The sequence below is a fragment of the Perna viridis genome, chromosome 4 (genome assembly GCF_037379345.1).
Source record: "Perna viridis isolate PV_CMFRI_1.1 ecotype Kerala chromosome 4, ASM3737934v1, whole genome shotgun sequence".
NCBI lineage: Eukaryota > Metazoa > Mollusca > Bivalvia > Mytilida > Mytilidae > Perna > Perna viridis.
The window spans coordinates 51,343,837-51,358,611 of NC_142448.1; the positions used below are offsets into that span (position 1 = coordinate 51,343,837).

Here is a 14,775-nt window from a genome sequence, read left to right on the forward strand (position 1 = left end):
TTCCTAATGTTTGCACTATCAAATGCTTTGATTTGCTGCCTTTGTAGAAAAGACTAGAGAAAAATTCTTATTTAAAATTTTTGACAAAACTCGGAGAGAGAGTGCGGAATTTGGTTCAATAAGGTAGCTTCTATCAAAAATTGTTTAAACTGAAGCCTCCATATATATTAAAATTTGTATATATGAACTACAATTGACCTATATCGTATAAAAAAAAACTTGAAACACACAACTATGAAGTTAAGGTTGCAACGAATCTCGCAAATATTTTGTACGATCATCAAGAGAAATAGAGAATCCAATTGTTGTATTCCAAGAGTAATCAAGGAAATCTAGATCTTAGCGGATATCAAAAGAATGTAATTCAGGGACAAAGACCAGTTTTGAAAACAGACCAACATAACAAAAAACATAAACTAAACTAATACATACAAAATGAGCAATTCGGACTCCACTAAAATCTGGTCTTACCAGGTGCACCGGTAGGATAATCGTCCTCTGCTTTTCTAGAAACACCCGTCGTATGGCTCATAAAAAGTTAGGCCCGGGTTGAAGAAAGAGGAACGAAAAACTATGACATTTTGAAAAAATCAGTTTTCATGGTGTAGATGGACACACTGTAACGATCAACGAATTCAAAGAAGGTAAGTATGTTTAAGTTATAAAATATATCAAAAGAAAGAAGTTCTAGTCTCCTACTCTACTGTAAATGTTCACAGTCTTATGCTGCTGACGTCCCAGTTACTATTTTCCTGTCCCACTAGTCATATGTCCAATGTATTACCTAATCATTCAACTACGATTCAGTAATTTTATATATTGTAAACCGATATGATATATTTTATATCGGTATGTAGCATTAAGAGAAAAACATATTACAGGCCTAAGTCTGTCATATAAATTGACATAACCTCACTTCAATAAATATCTTCAGTTGTTGTAAATGAAAAACATTGAACTAGTATATGTTAAGGGAAAAATCAATTATTGTTGACTACATTATATTTACTTGCATGTCATGCATACTTTATTTAATGAACTATCACAAAAATCCCCAAAATATTGTCTCATACCGGTTTATAAACTATTTTTACGTAAATGTGTAAATGTTAAAATAAGTTACTTTAATCCATTGTTCTCCGTTACACCATAACGTGTAATCAAAAGAACTATAGGTTCTATTATTAAAGTTTATTCACCATTTATCGTAATTTAACCGATTATAGCTTATAATCAATGCTGTAATAATCAATCACTTTTCAATTACAATTAAACCATGGAAGTGTAGCTATTGAAGTGATCTGCACAGATTTTAAACTACTATATGGGGGAAATGTCATGAAAACAATAGTTTCTCGTCAGAACTTTAAATACAATTGAAAGTGAATTTAATACCATAGCTCATAAACATGTAGTTGTAGTTCACAAGCCATGATATTCAGTTGATAATATCAAATACCAGGCAATGTTTGAATATAAATTAAATCCTAGATTAATTGCGGTTCTAACAAATATCAACAATGTGTATGCAGTTATTTACCATTATAATATGACGTGCCTAAAAACTCTTTACACCACAGCCATAATAAAAACTGATAAACACAAGACCAACGCCATAGACATTTAATGTTTTTTCTTTTCAACGTCATACATAAATTTAACCCATTTTTACATACGTCACAATGCAATTTTTCAATTTAGATAAGCTAATCTAAAGAATATTCGTTAAGTATAAAGCTTTAATACCGTTTCTCCGATTTTGAACAAAAATATCAGTCAAATACAAATAAAAAGATAATTAATGACATACTTTAAGTTTGTGTTAACAAGATTCATGTCTCTATTCTACTTTGTTATAGAAATTAACCTACTGAAGGCACTTTTTCAATTCCGTATTAATAACACACAAGAACACACATAAAGCGTGAATGTTTGTCATGTTAAATACCAATCCACATAAAATTCAGACAGTGCCAATGGTTAAGTGTTTCTTGTTCAGAAAAAAACAGCAAACAAACAATGCTTTTTTGTCAGTCTACACATATGCTATAGTTTTATATAATGATAATCATTTCTGCATTCATATCTGCACTTTTTTCATCTCTCACCGAAATCAACCAAATGAAACCAATTCAAGAACGGTAACTCTTGCAAAATGCCAATTTCATGTACAATTTATATCTTTTTTTAAAGCACAACAATAAAATGAAAAACTTAGACTGGTTATGTGACCAGTAAATGTTCTAGAACAAGAAATAAAACTGAAATTTGTTGGGTTTTTGACATGCATGAACCACCTTCTGTCCGATTTTGAGAATGACTGCTACATAATTAAGTTATTATAACTTTTAAGGTTTGCATTATATTGAAATAAATAAACATGGATTAATATATGAATGGTGCAATAAAACGTTCTCTTTGTCGCATAGTATTTCATAGGCTGACTGCCTAGATTTCTTCAATGACATAATCTTAAAGAATACCATAGTAAAACAGATTGATTGATTGATTGGTTTTGTTTATCTCACAAGCAGCAATATTGCAGCTATATCCGGACGATGAACACGAAAAGGATAATAGAATGAACATGGAATGATGATGAAATGAAAAATGGGATAGGAAACAAGTATAATAGGATCGACGAATTTTGATTACTCCTGGAAATAGGGAGAGGGGATAGCGTCGGGCATTTATCCTAAATACTTATACTTCTATTGAATAACACAGCAGGGTTTTTTGACGTGCGAGAAATATGGCATATTTTCCAACATGTTGCATCATTATGGTTTGCGATCAGATTTTCCGAATTATTGCCTGACGACCCCAGCATGTAGCATGACAGGGGTATTCTATTCTACCACCTGCAACTCAATTGCTTCTCCGCCCAGAACGTAAGGTTACAACTCCAAAATCAATATTCCTTTTACATTGAAAGACAATATTGTGTCAGGAAACAATACTTGTAGGAATTAATTGGTTAATTAAATACTGTAAATATTTGAATGGCCTTCCGGAATGATCGGGAAAAAATGTTCCGAACTATAACTGATTTATGATTTCATGACGATCATTCCCTAGTGGAAATAGTTTGTCTTTTGAGAATAAAAATTGAGTATATATTACCCGAACTTTAAGAAATTTCAATATTTTCATACTCCCAGACCAGTGAAAATGTTTGTCAAATGTACCATGTATAATAAAAAAGGTCATATTTCATATCAACAATGTAATGTTATTTTTTACCAGGATGGTATTGCATTGCATGGTTGAAATAGCTTAATTATTTTAAAAAAAAACCCGAATACTTTTTACCAATATTTTATTATATTTTGGTATCTTCGTTCTCCAAGAACAAGGACAATGTGTTTCTAAATATACATATGGATTTTTTTCACATAACAATTACTTTCTTTTCACATTTAGAGTAATGGGATGGTATCGCTTAAGCAAAAAATCCTCTCTTATCTAAATTTCATGTACTTTCAATTTTTTTCATATTCCCAGTCCAGTCGAAATGTTTTTGTGTTTCTAGACAAGCAGAGGACGCTTACCCTACCGGTACACCTGGTCCATGCTCCAAGTTCGAGTTGCTCATTTACTTCTGTTACTTTGTATGTATGATTTTAGTTACTTTATGTTCTTTGTTATGTATGTCTGTTTTTGATGTATGGTCTTTGTCCCTGGAATACATTCTTTTGATTACCGCTATAACCTTGGTTCCCTTGATTACTCTTTGCAATGTACCATGTATAATGCAATGGACACTTTTCATATCAACAATGCAATATTTTCTCTTTTACAGAAATAAAATGGTACCGCAATATCTAAATTATTTCAAAGTAGGTTGCTTTTTACCAATACTTCATGAAATTTCGGCATTTTTGTTCTCCTGGAACAAGGAAAATGTGTTCACAATGATCCATATACAACAAATATGGACATTTTTCACAGTTTTGATTGCCACTGGAAATAGGGAGAGGTGGGTAGGGTCGGGCAATTTAGCCTCATGGGGCGGAGCCCTATGGTTCCTACTCCGGGAGAATACCACAGTAGGTTTCTTTAACGTGCAAGGAACGTGGCATCTTTCCCAACACTCCCATTTCACCACCTGGGACACACATTCCAGTTGCTCTGTGGGCAGAACACCGTAGCCCCTGGCTAAGGTTCTGATCACTATTTAGTTGCCTTTTACGAAAATGTTTTCTCAATGATCCATAAACAACAAATATTTACATTTTTTACAGGAAACTTAGTTTCTCTTCATATTTAGAGCAAGAAGATGGTATCGTATAGGTAAAAAAAATACTCTTTTATGTTAAAATTGAGAATATTTTACCCAAACTCATTGAAATTTCTAAATTTGAATACTTGGAAACCGGTCAAAATGTATTCGCAATGTACCATGTATAATAAAAATGAACGTTTTTCATAACAACAAAGCAGTATTTTCTGTTTTAGACCAATAAAATGGTATCCCATTAGTAAAAAAAGCTGCATTATTTAAAAAAAGAGTGCTTTTTACCAAAACTTTATGAAATTTTGGTATTTTATTCTCCTGAAACAAAGGAAGATGTGTTCACAATTATCTACAAAAATATGGATATTTTTGACAAACAGATACTTTCTTTTCATATTTAGAGCAATTAGGTGGTATTGCATCTGTCAAAAACACTCTATTATGTACATTTTGAGTATATTATACCCCAATTTTATGAAATTTTAATGTTTTTTTATTCCAAGACCAATCAAAATATTTTGGCAATGTACTATGTATACTAAAAATGGACACTTCTCATATCAACAATGCAATGTTTTCTTTTTAAGAAAAATAAGATGGTATCGCATTAGCTAAAATAGCTAAATTATTTTGAAAAAAAAGAGTACTTTTTATCAATACTTTATGGCATTTGGGTATTTATATTCTCCTGGAACAAGGAAAATTTTCCCAATGATTCATATATAACAGATATGGACATATTTCATATACAAATTACTTTCTTTTTTATATTTAGTGCAATTAGATGGTATCGCATTTGTCAAAAACCTGTCTATTATCTAGAAGTTGGGTATATCTTACCCTAATGTTATGAAATTCAATATTTTCATACTAGGAGACTGATGAAAATGTTTTTGCAATGTACCATGTATAATATAATGGACATTATTCATATCAACAATGCTTTACTTCCTTTTTTCGACCAATAAGATGGTATCGCATAAGCAAAAAATACTCTTTTATCTTCAAATTGAGTATATCATATTTATTGAAATTTCGAAGTTTTAATACTTTTAGACCAGTCAAAATGTTTTCGCAATGTACCATGTATAATAAAAATGGACATTTTTTATATCAACAATGCAGTATTCTCTTTTTTAGACCAATAAGATGGTATACCATTAGTTAAAATAGCTAATTTTGTTTCAAAATAAAGTGCTTTTTACCAATACTTTATGGAATTTGGGTATTTTTATTCTCCTGGAACAAGAAAAATGTATTCCCAATGATCCATATACAACAGACATGGACATTTTGTATATGAAAATTATTTTCTTTTCAAATCTAGAGTAATTAGATGGAATTGCATTTGTCAAAAACTTGTCTAAATGTTGAGTAACTTTTACCCTAAGTTTTTGAAATTTTAATATTTTCATATTCAGAGACTAATGAAAATGTCTTTGCAATGTACCATGTAAAATAAAATGCACATTTTTTCATATCAACAATGTAATATTCTCTTGTTTAGTCCAATAAAATGTTATCGCATTAGGTAAAATAGCTCAATTATATAAAAAAAAATTGCTTTTTGCAATACTTTATGAAATTTGGGTGTTTTTATTCTCTTGGAATAAGGAAAATGTGTTCCAATGATCTATATACAACAATTTTTTTTTCACATAAAAATTATAAAAAATACTTTCTTTTTATATTAAGAGAAATAATCAAAAACGTTTTCTTTTATCTTAAAATTGACTATATTTATTTAAATATCAAAATTTAAATACTTTTAGACCAGTCAAAGTGTTTTTGCAATATACCATGTATAATAAAAATGCAATGCAGTATTCTTTTTAGACCAATAAGATGGTATAGCATTACCTGAAATAGCTGAATTATTTCAAAATAGAGTGCTTTTACCAATACTTTATGAAATTTGGTATTTCATTCTCCTGGAAGAAGGAAAATGTGTTCCCAATAATCCATATACAACAAATATGGACATGTTGTACACATAAAAATGGTGCTATTTATTTTATATTCAAAGCAACATGATTGTATCGTAAAACCACTTTATCAACTATTTTTTCCTCAATTTTTCTTCAATTTAAAAAAAAAAACTCATCATTTTCATACTTCCAAACCAATGACAATGTTTCGCAATATACGATCTACAACGGAAATTAACGTCATTTTATATCAAAATAATGATAGACATTTAGAAATTGTGTATATCGAATGTATTAATTAAAGAATAATGCACATAATGTAAAATTACATGTAAGATAAAAAAAAATACGACAAACATGTACACTGTATACCATGAATTATCAGTGGTTTCGTTTTGCAAGAGTAATCAAGGGAACCAAGGTTATAACGGCAATCAAGCGAATGTAATCCAGGGACAAAGACCGGACATGGAAAACAGACATACACAACACAGAACATACAGTAACTAAAATCATCATACAAAGTAACAAAAGCAAATGAGCAACTTGGACTGCACTAAAAAGTGGGAGTATGGACCAGATGCACCGGTAGGGTAAGCGTCCTCTGCTTTTCTAAAAACACCCGCCGAGTTGCTATGACCCGTTGAATAAATCAGTTTGCATGTTGCAGATGGATACAACATAACGATCCACGAGTTCATGATGACGACCATAGAACTTCTGTAGTGATGACTTCAATAATGTAGCAACATAACTCTGTTCAAGAAGCCTATTTGTTAGAGTTCTAGTGCGATACAAAAAGTCTGGGTAGTTTTGGCAAGCTCTGGCATAACGTATGAGTTGTGATATGAACACTCCATACGCAGGTGCTGAAGGGATGTTGCCACAGATGAAAGGATGAAAGGAAAGTTGACAATTCTGAATGAAAAGTCATCACGTCTGTCGTAAAGGTAGATTTCGAAATATACCAATTACTGAGAAGAATATTTCCGGCGGACACGATCATTCGTTTATCGGACTTCGCGCAACGTGTTTCGTGTGGCTTTCGTGTATCGTGTGCTTCGTGTGCGTGTTTCGTTGGATCGTTTTTCGTGTGCTTCGTGTGCGCGGGATAGGGAACGTTACACGTTTCAGCAGTTGTAATCATCTTGATATGATATATAATGTATATGTATGGACCTAAATGTTCACCATATAAAGCAACTAGAATTAATCGTGCAAAAAATTACCATTTTTCATATAAAGCGTAAAACGCATTAAACCTACTTTTGTTAAGTTGTGCTAAATATATTGTACAACAAAAGACTTATTGAATTACCAATATGGGGGTATTGCATTTACATTAATGCATTTTGTCTGGAGCAGATATAATATTGTATGCGATATCATTTTCTGTGGGTGATAATGTTCAGCAATATAGATGCAATAACTTGTAGTTGATGTAAGATAATGTAAAGTTATGATTTTTGCAGACATCATATCATGTATGTTTAATTTAAAGCAGTATTGTACAAATTTGAACTATCTACCAAAATTTTATATTTCAACAGGTCAAATTAAATTTTCTTTCCAATTTGTTTAACGTTATAACTAATACGAAAGTTGTTGTTATTGTTATCTTGTTAATATCGATATGGCAGTACATGTAACAGTATACATAGAAGTCAGTTTGGAATGATCCGCACCTTTCACAATGCAGGATTATTGGTATAAATTTCGGAACAATTCATTTTTTTTTTCAGTTTATTACTTTTTTTTTTCTACTTAAATTACATGAGCCAATAATTAATCTTATATCGTGATAAAGATATAGCTGCCAAGATTGCATTGATTTATGATATCCCTTCAAAGAAAGGGTTGAGTAAAAAATTCACTGATTCACCTATGACACACTTGGCCTAACATTGACTTTTATTCCGACAATTTTATTAAAGAAAACAATTCAATTCGAAAGTAAAAAGTAAACATTAGAGCAATATCGCGTAAAATAAACCACTTTTTTCCAAGGAAACTTTAAAGGACATAATGTAATGAAAGACTAATTTAACGTATGATATAAGACTCAATTAAAGTATTGTCTCAGTCTAACAGAAAGTTAAACTGTAATAGAGAATGGTGTTGTTTACTAGTTTCCTTTCTTTAATAAAAATCAATCGTTTTACGTCATTCCTCATATAGGTCTTTAATTTTGAAACGAATGAAAGTTTTAAGTAGGTCAATGAGTGCCAAGGCTACATCAGTTTTCAAAGACCGCGATGTAGGAAAAACATTGTCTACTATACATGACAAATATGTTGTCGTACCAGCAGACAAAGCCCAAAACAACATTGTTTTTGTCTGCAAAATGTTTTATATCCAATGTTTATTATCAGAGGTAGACGTAGAAAATAATAGCAGTGATAAAACCTATACTGCTACCACTCTCTCCAAAGAAGAGATTGTGGAAAACCATAAATCTGTGCTATCCTCTTTTGGTCTCTCTACCAAGGACGATGATTGTGATTTACCGTCTCTGTACTGGATTCCTAAACTTCACAAGAATCCATACAAACAACGTTTCATAGCTGGATCTGCAACATGTACCATCAAACCTCTTTTAAAACTTTTAACTTCTATACTCACAACTATCAAAGAGGGTCTACAGTCCTACCACAACACTTGTTACTCCCGTAGTGGTATTAATTCAATGTGGATCCTGAAAAATTCGAAAGATCTTTTGAAGACAATAATTATCTGAATATAATAGCATTGAAACCTATGCTTTTTCAACACTGTATACTTCTATTCCCAATACTCAGTTAAAATTCCGACTTAAAAACATTTTAAATCGTTGTTTTTTTCCAAAAAAAGATGGTACACCTAGATACAAATATAGTTCTTGGTAGAGATTCATCATACTTTGTAAGAAATAATTCCAAATCATCTTCCAAATATACAGAGGAAGATGTTTACAAAATGCTGGAATTTTCAATCGACAACATATTTGTCCAGTGTGGTGGACGTGCTTTTCAACAAACGGTCGGCATTCCAGTGGGAACAAATTGTGCTACTCTACTTGCTGACCTATTCCTTCATTCTTATGAGGCTGACTTTATAGCTGATCTGATCAGAAAGAAAGAATATCGTTTGGCTAGATCCTTTAATCTCAGTTTCCGCTATATAGATGACGTATTATCTTTAAACAATCCTAATTTGATGCATCGCATCTACCCAAAAGAACTTGAGATAAAGGATACTACAGACACTGTGAAGTCAGCCTCATATCTTGACCAATACTTAAAAATCGATGGTAAGGGAAAACTATTGACCAAACTTAACGAGAAACGTGATGACTTTTCATTCAGAATTGTAAAATCTCCTTTCATCTATGGCAACATCCCTTCGACTCCTGCGTATGGAGTGTTCATATCACAACTCATACGTTATGCCAGAGCTTGTCGAAACTACGCAGACTTTTTGTATCGCCCTTGAACTCTAACGAATAGGCTTCTTGAACAGGGTTATGTTGCTACAAGATTGAAGTCATCATGAAAACTGATTTATTCAACGGGTCATAGTTTTCCTTTCCTCGTTTTGTCTACCCCGGACTTCACTCGGCGGGGGTTTCTAGAAAAGCAGAGGACGCTTATCCTACCGGTGCACCTGGTTCATGCTCCTAGTTTTTAGTGGAGTCCGAGTTGCTCATTTACTTTTGTTACTTTGTATGTATGATTTTAGTTACTTTATGTTCTTTGTTGTGTATGTCTGTTTTCCATGTCTGGTCTTTGTCCCTGGAAGACATTCTTTCGATTACCGCTATAAACTTGGTTTCCTTGATTACTCTTTCATATTACATGATTTTGTGAAAATTGTGAGGATAGTAATGCAAAACTGTAAAAGGCGTACAATTTACACTGTAAAGTCCCATTCTGTGTAAAATTTAGGCAATGAGTGGGACAACTTTTTTCTCAATTTGTTTTTTTTTCGTCAAACATATTTAAATACATCAAGAAAAAAAAGGTAAAGCTATTCAGATTTGTCCTGAAGCATTGGTGACGTAGATATTGTTTGACTGCTTATATAAAGAAAAAGTTCTGGAAAATTTTTCTGCCATTTTTCTATAGTGCTATTCAACTTAATTTGAACTATCAATACATTCAAAAGGCAAACTTTACAAACACTTTGACAGTAATTTCTTCAGGTTATGAGGTGTCAATACTTGGATAATGCAATAAAATCTCTGTGTATTTTTTCTTCATGTGCCACACATAATACACATTTTTCCTGATTCTTAGACGGGGAAGTACTTAAGTTGGTCCTCTTACTGGTTACACCTGTGTCATATTAAAAGAAATAGCACCCATCCTACTAACAAATATTGTACTCATGGGTTCTGTAATACATTCGTTGAAAATAGTTCTCTGATAATGCATACAACCAAACCAAAGAAATATTATGTCTGTTTAGTTAATTGTTACTGACAGATTGACACTTTTATGTTTGCATGAAATAATGAACAAATTTTAATCCCATAAGGAATTAAAAGGTTTATAATAATTAATCATAAACATAGATCAATGAGTTTTCGGTCTAAATTTATTACTAATTTTATTAATAAACGTAGCTACTTCATTAAATGTTCATAGCATACGTATTCAACTGTAGAAACTAATCGTTTTTCATTGCAAATTGCGTTACGGCATTAAAATAAACAATATAAATATGATTTATTCAAAATTTTTTTTATTAACGTTTTATTTCTTATTTGTATTGCTTTTATCAAACCACAATGCAACGAGTCTATTTTCCTTTAAATATTGCGTTTGTGTCATATTAATTTTTAAAACGAATTTTTTAAGCGATTTGAACCCATTACATAATGATTTATGAAGCCAAGTATATAGCCTGATTCAATATCTCGATGTTATTTATGACATGTTTCACTGAGCATGACATTACCTTGCATAATTTATTGCAAGAGTAATCAAGAGAACCAAGGTTATATCAGTAATCAAAAGAATGTAATCCAGGAACAAAGACCAGACATGGAAAACAGACATACACAACAAGGAACATAGAGAAACTAAAATCATACAAAGTAACAAAAGCAAATGAGCAACTCGGACTCCACTAAAAACTGGGACCATGGAGCAGGTGTACCGGTAGGGTAAGCGTCCTGTGCATTTCTAAGAACACACGGCGGGTTGCTCATAAAGAAAATCAAGTCCAGGGTAGACGAAAGAGAAAAGGAAAACTATGACACGTTGAACAAATCAGTTTTCATGTTGCAGATGGATACACTGTAACGATCCACGAGTTCATGATTACGGCCATAAAACTTTTTCAGTGATGACTTCAATCTTGTAGCAACATAACTCTGTTCCAGAAATCTATTTGTTAGAATTCTAGCGCGATACAAAAAGTCTGCGAAGTCTTGGCAAGCTCTGGTTGACGTATGAGTTGTAATATGAACACTCCATACGCAAATACTGAAGGGATGTTGCCACAGATGAAAGGAAAGTTGACAATTTTGAATGAAAAGTCATCACGTTTGTCGTAAAGTTTGGTCAATAGTTTTCCCTCACCATCGACTTCTCAGTGTAGGTCAAGATATGAGGCTGACTTTACAGTGTCTGTAGTATCCTTTATCTCAAGTTCTTTGGGGTAGATGCGATGTATCAAATTAGGATTGCTTAAAGAATATACGTTATCTATATGGAGGAAACTGAGATTAAAGGATCTAGCTAAACGATATTCTTTCTTTTGGATCAGATCAGCTAAAAAGTCAGCCTCATAAGAGTAAAAGAATAGGTCAGTAAGTAGAGGAGAACAATTTGTTCCCATTGGAATGCCGACCGCTTGTTCAAAAACGCGTCCACGACACTGAACAAATATGTTGTCGATTAAAAATTCCAGCATTTTGTAAACATTTTCTGTATATTTGGAAGATGATTTGGAATTATTTCTTAGAAAGAATGAGGAATCTCTGCCAAGAACTATATATTTGTATCTAGGTGAACCGTCTTTTTTGGAAAAAAAACAACAATGTATAATGTTTTTAAGTCGTGATTTTAACTGAGTATTGGGAATAGAAGTATACAGTGTTGAAAAATCATAGGTTTTAATTCTATTATATTCTGATAATTGTCTTGAACTGATTGTCTCCAAAAAAATATTTCGAATTCTTCAGGATCCACATTGAATTAATACCACTACGGGAGTAACAAGTGTTGAGGTAGGACTGCAATCCCTCGTTGACAGCTGAGAGTATAGAAGTTAAAAGTTTTGAAAGATGTTTGTTGGTACATTTTGAAGCTAAGAAACGTTGTTTGTATGGATTCTTTTGGAGTTTAGTAATCCAGTAAATAGACAGTAAATTACAGTCATCGTCCTTGGTAGAGAGACCAAAAGGGGATAGCACAGATTTATGGTTTTCACAATTTCTTCTTTCGATAGTGTTGTAGCAGTATATGTCTTATCACTGCTATTATTTTCTACGTCTACCTCTGATAATAAAGATGCAAGCTGCTGCTGTATGATTAATTCGAAATAAATAATGAATTAGATAGATAGGAAATGAAGAATGATTACAAATGATGATAGGATAACTTAGTAGAAAGAGTAAATAATCGAAATAGGATCATTGGTGCCAACACAACCTGCTATTAAAAGGACACCACTTATGAGACGGTATTTAATCACCTTACCTTAATAATCCACCATTTAATAAAACTAAAAGTGCCAAGCACCGATCTTCTGCTACATTAGTTTCATCACATTTGGTTGGCTTTCTCAACAAGTGGACGATTAACATTCATATTTTTTCTCATGAAAAACATGATGTTTAAAAGTCAAAGTAGAAAAATATTTGTGACTACTTAATTTGATGGTTTGAAGGAACTATGTGCCAAAAAACGATAGTGAGTAATCTGAAATGCTACTTAATAAATGTCAGAAAAGATAAATGTTGCTAATTCTGGTAAATAATGAATTATTAGAAAATTGTAATTTTTGTAGAATACAAATTTGACTCTCAATCAACTTTTTGTACTCATCTTGACCTGCACTGAAAACACTGTTCATACGGATTGCTATAAGGGGAACGTAAGTAGTTTTTCGAGTATCTAAGAAAATGTATCAACGCAACACGAAATATAGCATCAAACGTGGATGGGCCACAATTTGCATTATCTCCCCTTTTTATAATGTATCTTTACTGCCTTAATGACATTCAGGAAACTATCATCATAATTTACGTTCAAATGTGTTTGAATGTATAGTTAAAACTCAAGCACGTTGTAAGCTCTTTTGACTTGGATCTTCTATAAATCTGTGGTTTTCTTTTATATTATCATATTTTGATTATTACATGGCATGTTTGCAGTGAAAAAAAGAAAAAGATTCCAGAAAGAGCTGTGTGTTATATCAATTAAGATTCAAATACACTATTTCAAGTCATACGCTGAAGATCTATAGCAATTAAAACCCTTAAATTGATTAATAATTAAGTCCGGTGTATTTACAGTCTGATAAATGTACAAAAACATAATTATTCTTACAGATATGACAAAACAGCTGTCATTAACAAATGTTCGAAGAACAAAATATGGTTTAAAATCGTTTAGATGTTTTTGCAGCAAAATCTTCATCTTAGTTTCAAATCATTTTAGATTGGATACAAGTTAAAATCATTTTGTAATACTTATTATTACATAAGATAGAAACAAAGTAGCTGTACCGCCTGTCTGAATGTGTAAATTATCCATATGTTATATACTATTTATATTTTAATTGTGCCTATTTAAAAAAAATGAATCTTTTCTAAAAGTCTGTATGATAATGCCTTATAATATTGTACGTCTGCACTATTATTCTGTTTATATAAGTCTCTGACTTTCGCTTGGTTTTTGTGTTGCTATTCAGTTACATTTTCAAAAGGACACCATGGGTTTTTGACATGAAAACTTTTTTTTTGCGTTAGACGCATTTGAAATAAGGAACTTAACTTTTTCCATATGTTTTTTTTTTCAATCCAATTCAAGCCTTTTCCTTCACACTTTTTGCCACATATTATGACTAATATATTTATGAGTAAAAAAAATGAACAAAATATTGCTGGAAATCTGAAAACACAAATTGAATTTTAAACATATCTAAAATAATAAGCAAAGTCGATAAGCATTAATTGTAAATCCAATACCTTTAAAACACGCTGCTAGTACTACACCAAGATGTTAGCCATAATCCGAGTGCATACAGTACACATTTATACATCTTTTTGAGTAAATACAATCCTTTTTAGCACAAACTGTATGTAGGTCGTAGCTGTTTTCATCCCAAAATGATACTATGTACGTGACAAAGGACATGGTTCGAACAAATGTCAAAATGAAACTATTATTGACAGCAAAATTAGATGTAACATCATTTTTATGACACAATAATCTCAATATAATTTAATGTACAGTTTATTAATGATGCAGACACGGACACAATGACACGTACAACAATCAATCAAAACTGCACCATTTATACTCATCTTGGATCTCATTCGAATTTTGTATATTATTAGAATGTTCCTACTCTACATATTCGGAACACATGAACAGAAATCCAATATGAACTTAGGAA

The 14,775-nt window shown here is 31.8% G+C and overlaps 1 long non-coding RNA gene across 1 annotated transcript in view; it reads right to left on the reverse strand.

Moving 5' to 3' along the window:
* LOC148620458 (uncharacterized) overlaps positions 1-14,482 on the reverse strand; it is a 31,792-nt gene extending 17,310 nt beyond the window's left edge. Inside the window, exon 1 of the long non-coding RNA XR_015921812.1 lies at positions 14,345-14,482. This is a non-coding gene — a long non-coding RNA (uncharacterized LOC148620458). The remainder of the gene's footprint in view (positions 1-14,344) is intronic.
* Positions 14,483-14,775: the final 293 nt, after the last annotated feature.